The sequence below is a fragment of the Hyla sarda genome, chromosome 2 (genome assembly GCF_029499605.1).
Source record: "Hyla sarda isolate aHylSar1 chromosome 2, aHylSar1.hap1, whole genome shotgun sequence".
Taxonomy (NCBI): domain Eukaryota; kingdom Metazoa; phylum Chordata; class Amphibia; order Anura; family Hylidae; genus Hyla; species Hyla sarda.
Genome location: NC_079190.1, coordinates 374,487,205 through 374,508,181, shown reverse-complemented (window position 1 = coordinate 374,508,181; position 20,977 = coordinate 374,487,205).

The window sequence follows — 20,977 nt, the reverse complement described above, 5'->3', positions numbered from 1 at the left end:
TTAATTAAACCGCATGGTCAATGGCATATGCACAAAAAAATCCAAAGTCCAAAATAGCATATTTTTGGTCACTTTTTATGTCATGAAAAAATTATAAAATGCGATCAAAAAGTCCACTCAATACAAAAATTACTGCTAAAAACATCAGATCGCGGAGCAAAAAAGTTATTGGTGTCAGAAGGTCACAATTTTAAATGCATACATTTTCCTGCATGTGGTTATAATTTTTTTTCCTGAAGTACGACTAAATCAAACCTATATAAGTAGGGTATGATTTTAATCGTATGGACCTCCAGAATAACGAAAAATGTACTGCGTAGAAATGGAAGCCCCCAAAAGTTACAAAATTGTGTTTTTTCTTCAATTTTGTTGCACAATGTTTTGTTTTTTTTCCATTTTTTTTTCTGTAGATTTTTGGGTAAAATGACTGATGTTATTACAAAGTAGATTTGTGGCACATGTGGATTTTTAGGTGCAAAACTGAAAGAGTTATGATTTTTTAAAGGTAAGGAGGAAAAAACTAAAGTGCAAAAACGGAAAAACCCCTGGTCGTTAAGGGGTTGAGTGAAGAAATGTTGTGGATTTTCCACTTCTGAAAATTGTTATTTCATTTTTGTTGTGTTTTGCCATGATCTCAATCTAACAATAAACCAATATATAGTATCCACATATAAAGAGATTCAGGTAAAACCTGAGGATGCATATTGTGGACCTTTTGGAGCCTTTTCTACCCATTGAATATGACATTTTTTTTTAGAATAGTATAACCCATGTGAAAGGTAAGGCTGAACGATTTGATGTGAACCATTCAATGAAACCTTTAGTGAAATTTATACATTTTTGCCATTTAGGTTCAGAAATGAAACCAACACCTTTATCCCACTCTGGAGAATGAAATGACACCTATTTGTAGGGTACTCACAAAAGAAGATTGGAAAGTTTAGAAGTCAAACCCTTCTTTAGCCTTTAGAAAGCAGTAAGTTTGATTTTCCTATATATATATATATATATATATATATATATATATATATATATATATATACTATGAGATAGAAGATAATGATGGTGTGAGACCATCGAAATGTCGCTTTTCACACGTTTGGGATGAATAAATAGTTTCATTTTTTTCACTACTCGAGTGCCACTGCATCTTCCTTGGTATGTGTGTATATATATATATATATATATATATATATATATATATATATATATATGAAAACAACAACAAAAAACGTGGTCTCAAATGGCTAGAGGTGCTCAACCCCAAATGCGGTTGTGCATTTATACTGGGGGAGCAGATCCTGCCCTTGTAGTCCGTTGCTAGGGGCGATCCCCAGCATAAAAATGCATACAATGGAGGATGCCTGCAGCGGACTACAAGTGCCACAATAGAATCCTACACCAGATAAACAGTGTGGATGTGTAACAATTAGAATAATACAATACAGAAATTTAGGTGCACTACTGTGGTAACTGTGTTTAACATCAGTGTTGAGGGATAGCCAATGTCATTGTATACATCTACCACAGTAGTGCGCCTACATTTTTGTATTGTATTATTCTAATTGTTACACATCCACACTTTATCTGGAGTAGGATTCTATTGTGGCACTTGTAGTCCGCTGCAGGCATCCTCCATTGTATGCATTTTTATGCTGGGGATCGCCCCTAGCAACGGACTACAAGGGCAGGATCTGCTCCCCCAGTATAAATGCACAACTGCATTTGGTGTTGAGCACCTCCAGCCATTTGAGACCACGTTTTTTGTTGTTGTTTAAAAATTTATACTTGGAGGTGTGTAAACTCCATATGTTAATGCAACTTGAACATTTTCCAGGCAGCATGAGGGTAGCACCTGTGAGGCCATGCACCTATATCAGCCAACTTGGGTGGGGCTTGTAGCCTGTCTCCCTCCTCCCATTGTATGTGTGCTCAGTCACGCTGGAGGGAACTGGGAGCAGGCTGCATGTCGGCCTAATGCTGCTGTAATTGCCCACTGGCCCCTGGTTTTTGCTTATTACGCACAGGTAGGTTAGTGCTAGGTCCCGCGCCAATTGAGAAACCTTGGCGTTGGTGTGCGGGCTCTGGTGTGTCCTACATATAAGGATACACTGGCAAATGTCTCAATTTTAACATCAGTGTTGAGGGATAGCCAATGTCATTGTATACATCTACCACAGTAGTGCACCTAAATTTCTGTATTGTAATATATATATATATATATATATATATATATATATATATATATATATATATATATATATATATATTACATCTTCTTTCTCATATTCTCATAGTTTTTTTTTAGGGCAAAACAACATGTATATATCTAAAATCTGCATTTTAGGTACAGCTAAAGAACCCTATCAAAGCTAGTTCTTTATAATGCCCCTCAAATTTCACAAGATCCCAGTGAAATGATAACGCTCTACCATCTTGTTTAACTCACCTAAAACATAACTTTAATTACTTAAATTGAAGTTGTTTACATACCTGTGACCCCACTGGGGTATGCTTTGTATTCTGTAGTTATAATGCCCTACATGCAGTTTCTGCTGCTTCGTAGAGGGTATTATGTAGACCTAGAAGAGCAGGATTCTCTCTTCTGTGTGCTTGGAATATATGGGAGCCATCATAAGGAACACTAACTAGTCCAGGAACACCTTTGAAATGCTGTAGAGAAGGTATGTAATAACCAGAAATAGTACATGTACATTCACATGGAAGCCTTTCCTAAAAGCCAGCTCTGATAAAATCATTACAAATTGTGCTGTTGGACAGAATTTTGGAGCTTAGTTTTTTATGGGGTACAGTGTAATACTTCATTTTCCCTATGATATCACTGCAAAGAATTAGGACAGGTTTCCCTACAGATTACAACAGATTATTGGGGGTCCTGCAAATTAATTTGTAATACATATTCCTTTAAGGAGTAGAATGTGTAGAATGTTTCCAAAGTAGAAAATCCTAATGGCTGTCATTCATTGAAATGGAATGTTTAGGTCTAATTAGACTGGTGCTAATTAGACTTAAAAAAAAATACATATGGGTAGAATAGAATAAAACACTGCTTACCCCTTAGACCGATGACATTTTAGTCCTTTTGACATTTCTCTTACTGATGTACAGAGATTGCTACTAGAGATGAGCGAACTTACAGTAAATTTGATTCGTCACGAACTTCTCGGCTTGGCAGTTGATATCTTTTCCTGCATAAATTAGTTCAGCTTTCAGGTGCTCTGGTGGGCTGGAAAAGGTGGATACAGTCCTAGGAAAGAGTCTCCTAGGACTGTATCCACCTTTTCCAGCCCACCAGAGCACCTGAAAGCTGAACTAATTTATGCAGGAAAAGTCATCAACTGCCGAGCCGAGAAGTTCGTGACGAATCAAATTTACTGTAAGTTCGCTCATCTCTAATTGCTACAATGATGTCCCAATCTCTAGCCAATCTCTGACCTCAGAAGTCATTGTGATTTTTAAAAGACTGGTAAGCTCTTTAAAGGGGATATCCAGGAATGGAAAAACAGAGCAAATTTTTTTCAATAACAGCTCCACATCTGTCCTCAGGTTGGGTATGGTATTACAACTTTGCTCCATTCACTTCAATAGAACTGAGCTGCAGAACCACACCCAACTTGGAGACAGACGGGGAACGTTTTTTGAAAGAAATTAGCTCTGTATTTCTATTCCGGGATAACCCATTTAATATATTTTAGATCTCCTTTTTTAAAAAAACAATATCTCACATACGTGAGTGCACCTCTCATATTTTTGTAACTATTGTATTATATCTTTTCATGTGACAACACTGAAGACTGACAAACTGCTGCAATGTTGTGTATGCACAGCCTGCATAATAGTGCTCAATGTTATTTCCCCTCAAAAAAACTCAACACACAGCCAATCATTTCTAAACCTTGGCAACAGTGAGTACTCCCCTAAGTGCAAATGTTCAAATTCCTTTTCAAGTTCCTGATGTCATGTGACTCATTGATGTTACAAGGTCTCATGTGAGAATGGTGAGCAGGTGTTATCACTCTCACACTAATACTGTTCACTGTAAGTTCAACTAGGCACCTCATGGCAATGAACTCTCTGAGGATCTGAAAGAAAAATAATTGTTGCTCTGTATCCAGAAGATTGCCAAGATCCCAAACTGAGCTGCAGCAGGGTGGTCAGGACCATACAGTGGTTTCACACGAAAAGTTCCACTTATAACAGGCCTCGCCATGGTTGACCAAAGAAGTTGAAGGCAGGTGCTCAGCATCATATCCTGCAGTTGTCTTTGGATAATAGACACATGAGTGCTGCCAGCATTGCTGTAGAGCCTGAAGACAAGCAGACTAAGGACATGGATTACTGGAACTATGTCCGGTGGTCTGATGAGATCTAGATAAATGTATTTGTTTCAGATGGTGTCAAGCGTGTGAGGTGGCAATTAGGTGAGGAGTAGACTAGTGTCTCTTGTCTATAGTCAAGTATGGTGGTGGTAGTCTTCGATCTGGATAAATATCTACTTACAGGTCACCTGTGTGGGTCCAAATTTGGATGAGAGGTACATTTTGGCCAAATGAGAAAAGCTACATTAATGAATACAAAGACAAGCTTCTACGAAGACAATAATGTGCTGATCTGTTTATTAGGCAGAGCTACCCACTTCTTATACACTGGATATATACTAAGTGTATGTCACAGGTTATACAATTATACATAGCAATTAATCAGAGGACACCTGCATGCCATCTTAGCCCTTGGCCAATCTCCCAGAAACCCCTCAGCTCACTGTTATCAGCTTGGTCATTCCTTCCTGAGAACTCATACACTGATACAGAGTAGAACCAACTTCTTCACCTTACTCAAATTCATCTTATTTTCTAACAAATTCTGTACTTCAAGGATATTAATGGTTTCATTTCCATAACATTTTCATGAATAAACTTGGCACTCAAATTTATGATGCATAATTAGATTTTATTGTGCCGTCCTTATGTACAATTTGTTGTTAATGTTTCGGTGTTACCTGGACCTTCATCAAAACTTACCAAACTGCTGAGGAGGAATGAGGAGAAATGAAAGTAAACGGCCGAACACCATGCTGTAGGAGAATGTGGTGGTGACCGAAACGTTAACAACAAATAGTATATAAGGACTGCACAATAAAATCCAATTACGCATCATAAATTTGAGTGCCAAGTTTATTCACAAAGATTTGATACGGAGTGGGATTCCTACTTGTGTACCTATCTGAAGAGACTGCCACATTGATTTGCTTTCATGGTGGTGGGAGTGTCATGGTCTGGGCCTACATGAGTGCTGCTAGTACTAGGGGGCTACAGTTCATTGAGGGAACCATGAATGCCAACTTGTACTTTGACCTATGAAGCAGAGCATGATCTCCTCCCTACAGAGACTGGGCCACAGGGCAGCATTCCAACAGATCTACCCCAAGCACACCTCCATGGAGACCACTGCCTTGTTTATGAATCTTCTCCACCTTGTACAATTGCTGACAAAAATCAAGAATATTTAAATGCAAATCTTAATATATTTCTGATAACTAACATTACACTTATGGTTGAAAACTGAAAGGACAAGAATGGTCTAAAAGTGCTCTGTGAGAACGGAATATTATTCAGTTCAACTTGCTGTACAACTTGAGTAATCTGGGAGTAGACAGATTAACAATTAATCAAGTTTTTAGCTCCAAGTCATTTGCAATCCTAACAAAGAAAAGCAAATATTAAGCAATTAGGATAAAAAATGAAAATAATAATCCAAATGGAAACACACAAAAAGAAAACAAATATTGCACTTGTAAATTAAATCATTTATTTAACAACGACAATTACATTCTTGCTAAGTTATTTTTAATTTGTACTTTAGTATAAACACTGTCAGTGTTTTCTCTATTGCACAGTAGCAGCTGCCAGTAAAACAACAAAGTAAACAATTCATTCCATTGAGTTCACCAATAGACAGGCAAGTCAGATGAATTCAAACTGAACACAACATAGTTCATAAAGTCTCGTTGTTTTCCCACATTTATTCTGCTTTGCAACACTAATAGTAAACGACATTAGTAAAGTAGTATTAATATTATGACAATAAAACACTGCTTGATAAATCCTAGCAAATGCTGATATACTAGCAACAGGAAATCTCAGATTACTTCAAGTAATCCTTCTTGTGCACAAATGTTCTCAAATGTGTATTCAGAAGGCTTTTTTTTTTTTGGAAAGAATAAATTCTCAATGGTAACAATAGCCATGAATTTCAGAGAGGAGGATTCTGATGGCCACCTATAAAGAGCATGTCTATATTTAGAACATTTCTGGCCATATCATTAACAAAATCAAGTTATCAATTGTGAATCATTTTCTACCAACGTGTTGCTTGTTTAATTGTTTCTTAATACCTTTACTAGTGTTTTGCCTCAATGTTATAGTATATAGATTTGTTTTGTTCTTTCAGTATTTGTCAACACTATGGGGGGATTTATGATTGGTTTTACCCTGGTTTTGTGGTGTACATTTGTCTCACTGTTTGTCTCAGATGCTGTTTTGAGACTTTTCCTTGCAACTTTTCGTTAGAAATCTATTTTTATTATATTATATATTATACACAGGACTGTATCAATAACAAGGGGGCATCCTCTACGTCTAGAGGAAAGAAGGTTTCTACACCAGCACAGACGGGGGTTCTTTACTGTAAGAGCAGTGAGACTGTGGAATTCTCTCCCGGAGGAGGTGGTCATGGTGAACTCTGTAATAGAGTTCGAAAAGGGGCTGGATGCATTCTTGGAGAGTAATAACATTACTGGTTATGTATACTAGATTTATAGGGACAGAAGGTACAACCAGGGATTTATTCCACCTGCCATATTTGGAGTCGGGAAGGAATTTTTACCACTAGTATGAGGGTTTTTTGCCTTCCTCTGGATCAAATCAACTCAATAGGGACTTATTAGGGTTATAGGTTGACCTTGATGGACTCTGGTCTTTTTTTAACCTTATGAACTATGTTAAGGTTTTTCTAAAAGAACATACAAAGTAATGATTTCAGTTGATATCATGCAGTGGTAATTAATTCCTGATATGCAACTTTTCAGTCTGTAGCATCTTTTATTGCAACTTTTTCCATTCCGTCCTGCCCGGGCTGCAAAAAAATACAAAACAAACTTTTACTTACCTCCATATGTTCTTCCGGAGCTCCGCAACAGCTGATCGGCCGGGCTGTTTACTTCCTACATCCTTTAGCCCGGTACGTTACACGGCGCTTCAGCCTATCACCGGCCGAGGCGGGACATCGCTGCGGCCGGTAATAGGCTGAAGCGCCGTGTGATGTACCGGGCTAAAGGAATTAGGAAGCAGACATCCTGGCCGACATATCAGCTGTTGCGGAGCTCCGGAAGAACATATGGAGGTAAGTGAAAGTCTGTTTTCTATTTTTTTGCAGCCCGGGCAGGATGGAATAGAAAACGTCTGCATGGACATCTCCTTTAATTAGGCACAAATCTACACCAGCCCTGACATGGCTTACAAAACTGACTGCAAACAGCATTATTAAAAGTCACACATTTTGTCGCATGGGATAAAAAGTTGCACAAAAAGTCGCAGAGGGGCACCATACAAAGTGGTGTACTGAAGTAAGAAATGTGAATAGCACCAGATTTATCACATGCCTTGTACCGTGTAGTACATTTGGTGCATTTTCAACCACATGAATTAATGGGGTAAAAAGACGTGCACCTACTCCACTCTTGATGAATACCCCCCCTATGTCTTTATTATGCTTTGAGGCCTAGGACCCTACCAAAATTACATAAATTGCATTTCTTGTTACAATAATAATAATAAAAAAATATATATAATTAAAAAAAAAATGACAAATATATGAGGGGGAAAAATTTAATAAATAAAAATATAAATAAAAAATAAATGATGAAGCACATCAGGGGAAATGTATAATTTGCACAGATTTTTTGCGCAATGTGAAACCTGCGCCCTTTACAGTGCAAAATGTATTATGTGTCGCACACCCACCAGTGCATCTATTAACCACACGCTATGAAAGTGCACAAGAAATATGACGAAGCCAGTGCAGACAACATACAAAGAATGTAAAAAATTTTAGTGCAGTCAAAGCACAAAAATAAAAAAAAACACATTGTATTGTAATTTTGCAGGTGCATGCCAGTTGATTTATTCCCTTCAACATGTTTAAAAGTCTATATAACATGTAACAAGTAACTTCTAGGCTCTTAATCATCATTTTAGATCAACCGAGTGAATTGACAAGTGATGAATGATGTACAGTGAACTGTTTAACTGAGCCCACACAGTCTGAATTTCACTTTTTATGTATGTTTCTTTTTTATTTTATTTTATTTTTTATTTTTTTTTTCAAATTCAAAAGATATATTATTAGCAAAGGAGTAACAAGTGTACATAAAAAGAACCAACAACAGTCTAGCCTGTCGGTCTGGAGAGACCCAAAATACAAGGGGCATAAAGTCAAACTGATACATACTAATATTGAAGTACAAATCAAAACAATAAGCAGAACGCAAAAAGCATACATTGTATAGGGTTCAATTAGACCCTGCTCGAATAATCAGAAAATAATGGGAGTATGTAGAAAGGCGACTCGCTAGATGCACAAGATGTAAGTAGCAAGGATACAACGGAAAGATAAAACTATGAGCAAGAAGAGGAGAGACAACACACTCACAGACACACAAATACACAAGAGAAAAGGGGTCAAGGAAGAGAGACTGAGGAAGTACATAGAAACAGAACACGTAAAAGATAAAGGAGAAGAGAACCTTAGGCAGAGACTGCTACCCAGAGTACCAAGGGATAGTGTGGACCCATGGGTCACCTAACAAGGGCTCACAGCGGGGGCAGATAGCACACGGGTAAAAAAGCACATAAGAGCAGGGGATGAATCAGGCCTACATTACAACATCGAACTATACCTCCCGGAGGAACAAAATTCCCCCCATGGAAGCCAGGTGGCACCCACTCTCGCAACGTCATTCGGGAGGACAGCTAATAGCTCCTCCATGCTAGTAGACGAGAGGGGAGAAAAAGGTGCAGGGGGCGCTCCCTGAGAGAGATGTATTCGCTGATGTGCACCCTCCACCACACCAACAGTGATATACCGACCTTGGATGGGCCGCACTGGGACCTGTGCAGTCCTAATGTTGGATGAGCTGCTGCTCTCCCACCGGCATCGAGCTCCTAAGTAAGGAACCGATATGCAATGTGGGGAGAAATGGTGGAAAAAAGCCGGTACGGTGGAGGCGCTGCTCAAGTGGTGAAATTACTGAGAAACTCAGGCGGTGCAGGATAACGATTTTTATTGAAAGTATTGGGACAACGCGTTTCAGCATCTGCTGATGCCTTCCTCAGGTCCACTTAACAATTCCCAAACTCCATTGGTGTTCAATGTGAGAGAGCTGAAAGATGATCCTGTCTGATGTCTGCACTGCTGCTGGTATCAATACACGTTGTCCCAATACTTTCAATAAAAATCGTTATCCTGCACCGCCTGAGTTTCTCAGTAATTTCACCACTTGAGCAGCGCCTCCACCGTACCGGCTTTTTTCCACCATTTCTCCCCACAGCTCCTCCATTCGACGCATCTGCACCACTTTAGCCATCCATTCCTCTATGGTGGGGGGTCAGGAATGACTGATTTGGCAGCCTGCAGAAGGTGCCTGACCAATGATCGCTTATACTTCGCCTGCGCCATGGGGAACATGAAGAGAAGCGTAGCCTCTGGGGTGTGAGGTACCTTAATGCCCGTGACCTCCCCTACAACCCGGAGAACAGAGTTCCAAAACCTACTCAGGACCAAACACGCCCACCAAATATGAGTCATCGTACCCTCAGCAGTACCACATCTCCAACATGCACTGGGCACAGAAGGGTACCAGCGGTGTAACATTGACAGCACTCGGTACCATCTAGAAAGGACTGTGTAGCACGTTTCTTGGGATTTAGAGGCAATAAACGCTTTATGTGTTAGGTAAAAGCATTTCGCCCATTCTTCATCAGAAAACGATTTGCCTAATTCAGTTTCCCAAGCCCGACAATAGGCCGGAAGGGAGCTAGATCTGGGCGATATTAAAAGATCGTACATTAAAGAGATGGCATGCCGAGGGTAAGAGGAGGCAAGGCAGAGATGCTCAAAGGGCGATAACGGGCGGTGCACCCTAGCTTGACGGGGGAGCGAGGAAAAGAAATTACGCAATTGAAGATAAGCGAATGGGGCACATCTAGATGGGGGTCTATCAGCGAGCAACTCCTCCAGAGTTTTGAGTCTCCCATCCTTCACTATATCCCAGAGCCTAAGAGGATGTGTTAGCGTGGCCCCAAAGAAGTCACCTCCTGAGGGGTCTCCGGGTGGGAAGGACGGATTACCCGACACCGGGAGAAGTGGGCCCATTCTGTCAATCAGGCTCTCCTCACCACCTATCGCATGCAGGGAGGCTAGAGTGTGGTGTGTGGTGAATGAGGAGGGGAAAGTGTCTTGTTGTGCGGGAGACCATGCCCATGGCAGGGTAGCTAGAAGTCTTGGAGAAAGATCCTGGGCCAGGCGAACCCACAATTTAGTTTCCAGATTATGCGACCAGTCCAGAACACGAGCATGTACACATGCCAAATAGTACAGGCGGCAGTCAGGCAATCCAGTTCCTCCCGACAACTTGGGTCTGGAGAGAAGGATGCGATTCAGGCGAGGACGTGTCGAGGACCAGACGAATAAGCCGAAACAAGTACGCACCGAGCACCAAAAAGAAGTGGGTATATGAATGGGTAAGGTCTGCAGGAGGTACAATAAATGGGGCATAAGTGTCATTTTCAGGATGTTCATTCGACCAAACCAAGAAAATTCCCTCTTAGTCGAGACCGATAGGTCCGAGTGGAAACGGGCCAGCAGTGGGGAGAAGTTAACCTCCCTAGCGGTACGATTCCGTCTGGAAATTTGTACCAAAAGCGGTACAATTTTTTGCATTGAAATTCCACATCTCCCCCCGTCACATTCCCCCTCCCTTGTCACATTTCCCCCCCCCATATCACATTCCCCCCCTGTCACATTCCCCCCCCTTGTTGCATTCTCCCCCCCCCCTGTCACATTCATCCCCCCTGTCACATTCTCCCCCCTTGTTACACTCTCCCCCCGTCACATTCATCCCCCCTGTCACATTCCCCCCTTGTTACATTCTCCCCCCCCCCCTTGTTACCTTCTCCCCTCTCCATGTTACATTCCACTCCCCCCCTGTCACATCCCCCCTTTGTCACATTCCCCCCCCCCCCCTTGTCACATTCCCCCCCCCCCCTTGTTACATTCTCCCCTGTGTCACAATCCCCCCTTGTTACATTCTCCCCTGTGTCACATTCCCCCCTTGTCACCTTGTCTTGTCCTGCAGCAGGATACACTGGGTTTGCCGGCAGATTTCAAACCTAGTGTATTTGCTGCAGAACAAGTCCTTTCCCCTTCAGCCAATCACAGGCTTTACACCACTGCGGCCTGTGATTGGCTGAAAAGGGAAAGGTCCTGTAAGATGAATAGAGCAGTGAACAGAGCGCACGGAGGGGAACGACATCTGCAGGGACCGGGACTAGGTGAGCAAAAGGTTTTTTTATTTTCTTCCTTCTTACTTTTACACTTAGTTCAGGGTTTTCTACCAGGGGGCCTCCAGCTGTTGTGAAACTACTGCTCCCAGCATGCCCGGACAGCCTTTGGCTGTCCGGGCATGCTGAGAGTTGTAGTTTTGCAACATCTGGAGGCCCCCTGGTTGAGAAACACTGACTTTTAGTATTTTTCTTTACCTGCTCTGGCCGGCCCCCGCAACGGGAGCCGACCCGAGCAGATAATCACATATTTTCCCGGGGGCTGCATCACTACATCGCAAAAAGCAAAAATCGCGATTTGATTGCTTTTGCGATATACTGTGCAGCCCGCACAGCAACTCTGCAATTCTACCCCGAGCGTGACTCGGGGTTACCGATTCTAGCAGCGAAAATTAACCCCGAGTCACGCTCGGGAATACCGCTAGGCTGGTTAAGGGAGAACAGTTGAGAAAGGTCGGATGAGATCCTAGTGCCTAGGTACGAAATCCCCCTAGATGGCCAAGTAAAAGTAAATGCAGAGCGAAGGGAAGCCTCCACATGCCCCGGTAATGAAACATTCAAAGCCTCCAATTTAGAGAAATTAATTTTAAAATTTGACCATGATCCAAACTCAGTGAGCTTGTGCATAAGGTTCGGTAGGGACACTATGGGGTTCGTCAAGTAGACCAAGAGGTCATCGGCTAATGCCGAGCACTTGTACTCTTCACCACCTACCACCACACCATGAATGTTGGGATCCAATCGAATAGAGGCCAAGAGATGCTCCATCACCAGAACATAGAGGAGCAAGGACAGGGGACACCCCTGTCGTGTGCCATTTTTTATCTGGAAGGAGGAAGACATGGCGCCATTCATTTTGAGTCTGGCCGCAGGGGAGCAGTAGAGGGCCATAATTTTACCTGTGAAAACTGGGCCTAAACCAATATGTCGTAAGGTCTGTGCCAGAGAGGACCAGGAAATGCGATCAAATGCCTTTTCGGCGTCCAGAGAAAGAATCATTAGAGGCAGTTTAGAAGACTTGGCATGGTGAATGATATCCAAAGTCTTGATGGTATTATCCCTGGCTTCCCTCCCCGACACAAACCTCACCTGATCCAAATGGACCAAATTGGGGAGAATGGAATTCAAACGAACGGCCAACAATTTTGAGTAAATCTTGAGGTCTACATTTAAAAGGGAGATGGGCCGATAACTGCTACAAACCTGAGGGTCCTTCCCAGGCTTCGGGAGCACCACAATGTGGGCCAGGGTGGAAGATTCCGGGATAGGCATTGAAGGGGAAATGGAGTTAAAGGCCTTAAGCATGAGGGGAGACAAGCTAGCAAAAAGGGTCTTATAATATTTGGACGTGTTGCCGTCCGGCCCAGGGCTCTTCCCGCCCGGGAGGTCCCGAACAACACGGTCCAGTTCCTCCTGAGAGAAAGGAGCCTCAAGCCCTTCTATGACCTCCGAGGGCAGGGAAGGGAATGGAGGGGCAGGAGTGGGTGGGGAGGCCGTGGGAGAGGGAAGATTATACAGGTCAGAAAAAAAGGAACTAAATGTGGGGGCAATGTCATCAGAAGAGTGAGCTACTTGGCCAGAAGGTGTGCGAATGCAAAGGAAATGTGACTGAGCTATCTTGGAGCGCAGACCCTGGCAAGCATGCGGCCACTCTTGTTCCCATACTCATAGAACCTACTATGACCCATCTGTAGCCAGCGCCCCCAGGACTCACCTCAAGCCTAGCCAGCTGCAGGTCCCGCAGTACCGTCTGGGAAAGGGAATGTTTATGTAGAACTTCAAGGGAAGAAACAGCGGAAAGAGCCTTACGCAGCGCCTGAGCCTTGCCTTGTTTTAGGCGAGACCCATGCTTAATGAGGACCCCTCGGAGGACACACTTAAGAGCCTCCCATTGCATAAATGGATTGGTAGAGTCTCCCTCGTGATCTCTCATAAAACCGGCAACAGTCGCCGACAGATCAGTCAAACAAGGCGGGTCCAGTAACAAGGATTCGTTCAATCTCCACGACCATAACTTAGTCAGGAAAGGAAGATGGAGAGAGCAGTAGACAGGAGCATGATCGGACCATAAAATGTTGCCAATTGAAGAAGAGACCACCCAGGGAAGGGCAGCATGTTGGACCAGCACTTAATCTAATCGACAGTAGGTTCCGTGCGGGGAAGAGAAGAAACTATAATCTCTGTCCAGGTGATGCTGCAACCGCCAAACGTCACTCAACTGCAATAGAGCCAAGCCCCGCTCCATGTGCTTGATGGCCGCATAGGACAAGCTAGAGTGACCCGTTGAATTATCCAAAGTAGGGTCAAGAGTCAAGTTCAGATCCCCGCATAGAACCACCGTCCCCTGAATCAAGGGCAGCGCAACATCTATTAGGTTAATTAAAAACTCCACATGGCCCTGGTTAGGAGCATATGCATTGATGACAGTGAAGAGTCTACCATTAACCGATAAGGACAAGATAATATACCTCGCACTTGCGTCTAGTGTAACATCCAAGACCTGATGTGCTAGGGACCTATGTATTGCTATGGCTACCCCTTTAGCACGTGCCTCTGAGTTGTTGGCACAGAACCAGAGTGGATAATGTCTATTATTGGTGAGCGCCGGCACATGGCCTGTCTTAAAGTGGGTTTCCTGAAAACAAGCAATGTGTATCTTACGTTTATGAAGATGGTGAAGAATCTGGGTTCTCTTCGCCAGCGCATTGAGCCCCTTTACGTTGTACGATGCCACATTAAGAGTTGCCATGCAGAGAGGATGTCTCCCACCCAAATGTCACACTCCGTAAGCTACAGGCTCCGCAAGCAGGCTGGGCAGCAGTCTCCAAGGAAAGAAAGAAAAACAGGGTAAAGGAGAAAACACCAACGAGACGAGAGAGACAGAGACAACCACTCACCCAAGAAAAGAACAGGGTAGCAGCAGTGAAACTGCCGCGGCACCAACTAAACAAGAAGTGGCGCTCAACAAAGGAAGATCACCGACCCGGAGAGACCCCCGGACCCCTGGAGTGGGCGCCTGAGCGGGCCTGGTTAGGGGACTGTTGAGGAGACCGTGGTAACTGTCTCTTGGGCGCTGAGGGTGTCAGAGAGGGCCAGTCCAGAAGAGAGAGAGGAGGAATGTCCAATTCCTTCAGAAATCCGGGGAGATCGTCCGGTGAATGTAGAGTATGCATCCTGCCCTCCCTGCGAACCAGAAGGGCAAAGGGAAACCCCCAGCGGTAGGGGAGGTCTTTTCCTCTAAGGACCTCAAGAAGGGGCTTCAAGGCCGCACGTTGAGCCAATGTATGGCGGGAGAAGTCAGGGATCAATTGGATCTCAACGTCTTTGTACAAAATACGCCGGCGTGACCTGGCAAAACGGAGAATGTCCTCCTTGATGGCATAGAAGCGCACTCTACAGATGATGTCTCTGGGACGGTTATCATCAGGGTTCGGTGGGTGCAGGGCTCTGTGGGCCCTGTCCAATTCAATATGAGCATCCAGTGGTCTGTCCAGCAAGTCATTGAATATCGCCAACAGTGCCGGATACAGTTCATCGGGGCCCACCCTTTCAGGCAAACCACGGATTCTGATGTTATTGCGCCCATTGCTATTTTCAACATCATCAAGATGTTGTTGCAGCACAAATAATTGTTCACTATGTCTCTGAACTGTGTCTTGGAGAGTTTTAACAGCAGTGGTAGTAGTGTCCTGAACAGTCTCAATCACTCACACTTTAGATGACAAGACAGTCACTTCAGAGCGAAGATGTGCAAACTCCTGATTACATTCATCTACCAATTGTTTGGCCATGGTCGGAAAAGTCCTCCTTAGTAGGCAGAGAGGAGAGCAGGGAGTGAAGATCCGCTAGGGTGATTGATCTGTCAATGTCCTCAGCAGGAGACTGTGCTTCCCTGGGAGATCCCTGAGCGGAACTCATAGATGAAGCATGAGAATGGCAGTCCAGGACAGGGGTCTGGAAGGCAAGCGGGGTCCCCTGGAGACTTGGGGGGAATCTCTCAGAGAGGAGTGTGGGGTCCCGTTGTCCAGGGCAACAGCCAGTGTGGGTAGAGCAGGAGAGGAGGGCCTCGTGCCAGGGCCAGGCATTGGGGTAGCCTGCAACATTGCGGGACCCCAGGGGGAGCCCGAGGGCCACTGCAAGGAAGGTGGTGCGCCCGCTGGCTGAGGCCCCTGGAGTGTGGGGGATAAAGCATAGAAAGACATCATGGACGAGGGGCCAGGAAAAGGCAGAGGCGGCCAGTCCACAGGGGTAAGCATGGGGCCCACAGGGGGTTGCACCAGGCCTGGTATTGAATATGGTCCCCTTCTATCACCGGGGGGATGGCAGGCCCCCACAGTGACACCTGCTCCTCAGGAGAAGCAGGTAAAAGCTCCCCCCTCTGACATTGTGGGGGAGAGGAGGCCTCCATCACCCTCCCCGGGCTCCCCTCGCAGCCAGAAGAAGAGTCCAGCCTGCTATTCACCCCCGCCTCAGAGTGGCCTAGTGCCTGCAGGGGCCGTGACACGCTCACCTCATAGGCAGCAGATGGAGGGACAGCCGGAGCAGTGCCGCGGTTCCCCGCCGGCCGAACATCTGAATCCACGGCAGGGGCCTTCTCTGGAAACGAGGCGGGGGGCCTTTTCATCAGGCTTCACGGAGTCTTCCTGCCCCTGCAACGGAGGAAGCGGAGGCCCCGGCGGTGACAAGGCAGCATGGGCAGGTGGGTCCAGCGACTCCGGGGAGGACGTAGGAGCTGTGCCGCAGGATGGGACCAGCCCGGCAGCAGTAGGAGGCGACCTGCCCGCAGGTCGCGGCTCCACGTCTTGTAGTAAAGGTGAGGAGTCGGGAGCCGCCGCCATCTTGGAGGGAGGCAGGGAGGAACTTCTCCGCGGCTGTGAGCAGGTGAAATATCCCGAAATGTCTGCCTGGGGGGATGAAGGACGGGTCCCGGTCCCTTTCTGGGTCTTCTTGTGCTTATTCCTCATGGAAGTAGCTGGTGGATCGGGGCAAAACAGGGCGCTGGGCTCGGAGCTCCACGGCTAGCCACGCCCCCCATTTTTTTTTTTTTAAAGAGAACCTGCAATCTGTACTTGAGGTGGTATGGTATGAAGAAGGAGGAGCTGAGTAGACTGATATATAGTTTTGTGGGGAAAGATGAAGTATAACTTCTACTTAGGAATCCAGTGACTAGTTTGTGTATGCTGATACCGAGGATGTTGTGAATCATTACATCGTTTTAATAACTTACTTATACCCCTTTAATAACACTGTCTGTATATTTAAGTTGCCTGTTTGATGAGTGATCTCTTTTAATAGAATACTGAGATTTTCTGAACCAGGCTGTTATTGTTACATCTTGGTTCTGTTAAGGTGCAAAGAACTCAAATAATACGTGCCACTTTACACAAATAACACCTTACATAAGCACCCAGGTGCCAAACCTTTTCTCTTTCCTAAACAAATATAAACAATAAAATTAATAAGAAATAAAAAATAAACTTTTAGCATATATCCAAAAGAAATCTTATAAAAAGGATGCCCTATACACAATACCAATGCCTATGGTATAACACAAGGACATGATGCAGAATGGCACCTTTAATTTTATCATTTTGTGGTAAATTGGAAAAAAATACATTTTGCTATTGTTGATGGGTTTTGTTCTAGTACAGTGGGTTTTTATTGACTGAATGTTAACTTTATTCTGTGGCCAAAACGATCGAAATGCCCATGTCATACAGAGGCAGTGGAGAAGACTGTGAAACTTGTGACAGAGATGTCGATGACAGTATGTGATCAAGAGTCATGTCATCACCAAATTCTACCACATATTTACTCTCTTTTTCAGACAGGCCTTGCTAAAATTTGAAAATAAGGGTTAATTTGTTACTAACTTTCCTGCTTAAGATTAGGTCACACAAGCTCTAGAAATGGTTGGTTGGTTAGGTAAGGCTGATGGGCTCTGGGGTACTTTATACACTACATGTTCAAATGGGCAAGGAGCTGCATAGGAACCATTTTCCACACAATTCAAGGCACATTTCCCACATTAAACATAAAGCTCATAGCAAAGACAGACCATATTGTCCAGATGCAATCACATTCTGCAGGTGAATTGTCTTTATGAGTCAGCAACTTTTGCCGTCAATCTTGCAACACATTGATAGGTAAGAGACCTCCTCCCACAATTTTAACCCATCTGGCCACCACAACCGCTCTGCTGGGATCCAAAGAGCACCACAAACCCACCAGTAACTGTCATTTTCCCTATAGACACTATGATCAGCATGTGTAAATGTTGGACATCAGTGTGAGCTCTGATGTCTGCCATTATCAGTGAGCCCCTGGCTGCTGATAGTAGCTGGAACTCACCCACTATAAAGCGAGCACAGTTTGTGCTCTCACTCCATAAACAGTAAACACACCAGGACAAACATGCATGTCATGTGTGTCCTAGTGCATTCAGGACCAGGCGACTAGGGATTAATACCCATTAACAGATGTCACATACATACCAAGTAAAGGGAGAAAAGATTAGAATCTTGGTAGGGATCTTTGTCAGGGCACACATAGCCTGTACCTATTAGTACAAGCAAAATAAACCAAACATTGTTTTTTTCTGCTATTTAAAAGACTCTTAGGCTTAAATGGGCACTCTCATGAAAACCAACTTTTGCTATTGCACTCCTTATGGTAAATAAAAAAACTTTATAATGTACTTTGTTTTAAAAAATAAATGAAGTTTTCTATGTTTTATTTGTGATTAAAAAAGCTGCCTCAAGGTGTCTCCCTACTTGTCCAAAATCAGGAAATGCAGTCTGGAGTGCTGAGGGGTGTGTGTACAGCCTTATCCAATCAGCTCTCTATCTCACTCTGAACTGCTCTGGGCAGTGTGTAGCAGAGTGAGGGAGGAAGTTCTCCCCTATATGGCTTCAGATGATTTCACCCCTGCTGGGTAACATCCCTTCCCAGTCTGTGAATCTGACTGAGCAGAAAATACAGAGCAATATCAAGGTAAAAAACTAACAAATAATAAAAAATAAAGGCAGGGGGTGGTTTATCATGATGGAGGATGTATATTAGATACATCATTCTACAGACACTGTTTGTCATCTACCTAACACAGTGTCTGTATAGTTTGTTCTACGTGGGTAAGATTAGTCAGGAGTGTCACCTGCACATGAACAAACATAAAGCCACAATACGTAAGCAAACAGTGGTGATGCCTCTGTCAAGGACATTTTATTGAAAGAAACACAATAGTGCTCAGTCATTGATCATGTGCTGCAGCATAGGAGGAAAGGTTGTTACTGATAGCATTTGGCAATATACACATGTATTCATTTCTGTTGTTCTTGTTTTGAGGCTCTTTGGATCTTTTAAAACTAGATGTCTGATGGCAAGAAAAATATTTTAGCATCCAAGTGTATAACATTAGAAAGTTCTGTACATGAGAAATGGCAGCAACAGAGAATGTTTCTCTGCCATGAGGAGAACACTCAGAAGATTTTTGTGTCCTCATTTTACATTTGAAGGCTTGTTTTTTTCCAGGATAAGCTGCATTTTACATTTTTTAGTAATAGCATCCTTTTGGGATACAAGTCAAATATTAAAAAATAAACATAACTTTTTTGTGGGAATGGTAAAAAAGTAGCAATTCTGCCACAGTTTTATGTTTTGTGTTTAACTACATTCTCCGTGTGGAGTAAAAAACAGATTAGTTGTTTTTTTTATGTATGATTATAAAAATAACACAATTACGAATTTATAACAAATAAATAAATAATAGATTCTTCTTTTTCTCTTTTTCAGACCTGCTAGGGGACTTGAATATGTGGTCATTTGATCACTGAAATTAAACATGGCAATACTTCTTATTGTATGCCAGCATAAAACTCACAGGCGGGCTTTGTCATGTTGTATTCATTCCTTCTGTGGGCACTGGTTTACTTGTGAATTCTACTTTATACTTATATCTGTGCTTGTGAACTTGTTATACAATACAGTAATGTATTTTTGCCTTTCTGGTGCCAATTGCTTACTCGTGTCCTTCTCATGTGATTTGTTGTCATATTCATGCTAGTACTTATCATATGCGTAATGTTGTACTAATGTTGTACTGATGCTTTTCCAGGGAGCACTTTATTTTGCACGAGTCCCCTCCTGTTCCTGATTTTTCTGTCATCGCCTGTTTATTTGTACTTTTGTAATATGGCAACATTTTGTATTTCTGCTTTTTTAACATATATATATATATATATATATATATATATATATATATATATATATTGAATTAAAATACAACTCATATGTAGCCTATTAGGCTGCATTGGTAGAGTTAGATGGCCATGTGTGTCCCAATGGTCAACATATACATCCTTGTCAATCTGGAATGGAGATGTGCCTATGGGGATCTCTTTATAGACTAGGCACTTAGACAGGAGGGCAACATAAGCTGATATCTGAAGTGATTTCCAATTGCCATCTTCATTAGGTGATCATCTGACCTATGGCAAGTTTGAAAGATTACTTAAAAGAATAACTAATATATAGGGATATTTAAAGGGGTACTCCGCCCCTAGACATCTTATCCCCTATTCAAAGGATATGGGATAAGATGTCTGATCATGGGGTCCCACTGCTGGGAACCCCAGCGATATCTCCTACAGCACCCCCTGTCATCTGGTGCATGGAGTGAGGTTCGCTCCGTGCCTGATGACTGGCAATGCAGAAGAGATTGCAGGGGTTCCCAGTAGTGGGACCCCAGCAATCAAACATCTTATCCCCTATCCTTTGGATAGGGGAAAAGATGTCTAGGGGCGGAGTACCCCTTTAAGAGAATATTATGTAGCTTGGCCTACAGTAATATGGAGATGGGCTCTCAACATTTACATCAAGGACCTGTAGTACAGAGTTAGAAGCAACATGTTGTGCCAAGATGGAGTAGGCAAGAGCATTTTTATGTGTGTGGTACAAAAGTCAGGAAATGTCATATGGTATTGGAGTCAGGACATTTCAGCCACATAAATTTTGGAAGGAATTTCTGCAGTTCAATAAGATAAGAACATCAGACATTGTAACAGGATATATTAAAATACAGTAGAATTGTCTTTAAGCTTTTAATTCTGAATACTAAATTGACGTCTTCAACAATGCAATGATGTACAATCATTAACCAATGAATTGTTAGTCTTAAAAATAATATCATAACATTAGTTACAGAAAATTGGCCGTATAATTATGCAGATGATAAAACTGTGATATGGCAGCACTAAACAATTTTGCAGCAGTAAATAGTTATTTTCTTTGCACAGAAAAATTGTCAGAAAAATCAAAGTGGTAAGTTATTAGCACTGCTG